Here is a 908-nt window from a genome sequence, read left to right as displayed (position 1 = left end):
AGGGGCATTGGTCCCGGTTGGTGCCACGAACCGGGACCAATGCTCTGAGTATATAAGAAAACACTTGGCGTTTTTCAGATTCATCTCAGCAGTTGGCCCGCCCCGACGCCGCCGCCAGGCTGCCCGAGCTCGCCCCGTCGACACCGTCGCCGCCCTCTGCCTCGTCGACGCAGCCGCCCCTGCCCCGACCACGCCGCCGTCGGCCCGCCCCTGCTCCGACCACGCCGCGGGCCTTCGCCGTGCCTCTGCCTCTCCCTGCCCTGATCGACCACGCCGCCGTCGCCGCCCTCTACCCCGACGCGCGCCGTGCCTCTGCCCCTGCCCCGACCACGCCGCACCTCTCCTTTGGTCAGGCCGGCGCCGCCCCCTGCCTGCCTCCCTATTTTCTTTCACATATAAATGATGTTTTTTTCCAGATTATATGTATATGTGTGAGTATATGTATGTGTGTATACTGATTATATGTCCTCTTTTCAATTTTTTTTGCATTTTTATAAAAATGTATATATGTATGTATGTTCTCTGTGTATATATATGTTCATGTATGCAAAACATAGATTTTTAGAAAAGTTTTATCTATATATGTTCTCCGATTTAGTCCATTTTAGGTTAGTTTCATTTTTAGAAAAGTTTTATATATTTAGGAAAAGAAGGAAGAGAAGGAACAAGGAAGAAGAAGAAAAAGTTTTATATATATGCAAAAGTTACATTTTTAGAAAAGTTTTATATATCTAGCTAGGAAGAAAAGGAAGAAGAAGAAAAAGAAGGATAGGAAAAAAGAAAATAAGAAGAGGAAGAAAGGAGAAGAAGAGGAGAGGAAGAAGAGGAGAAATAAACAAGAAGAGGAAAAAAGAAGAAAAAGAAGAGGAGAAGAAGAAAGGAATAGAGGAGAAGAAGAAAAAATAGAT

The sequence above is a fragment of the Triticum aestivum genome, chromosome 3D (assembly GCF_018294505.1).
Source record: "Triticum aestivum cultivar Chinese Spring chromosome 3D, IWGSC CS RefSeq v2.1, whole genome shotgun sequence".
Lineage (NCBI taxonomy): Eukaryota > Viridiplantae > Streptophyta > Magnoliopsida > Poales > Poaceae > Triticum > Triticum aestivum.
The sequence above is the reverse complement of the archived record's forward strand: the minus strand, read 5'-3'. Positions refer to the sequence as shown.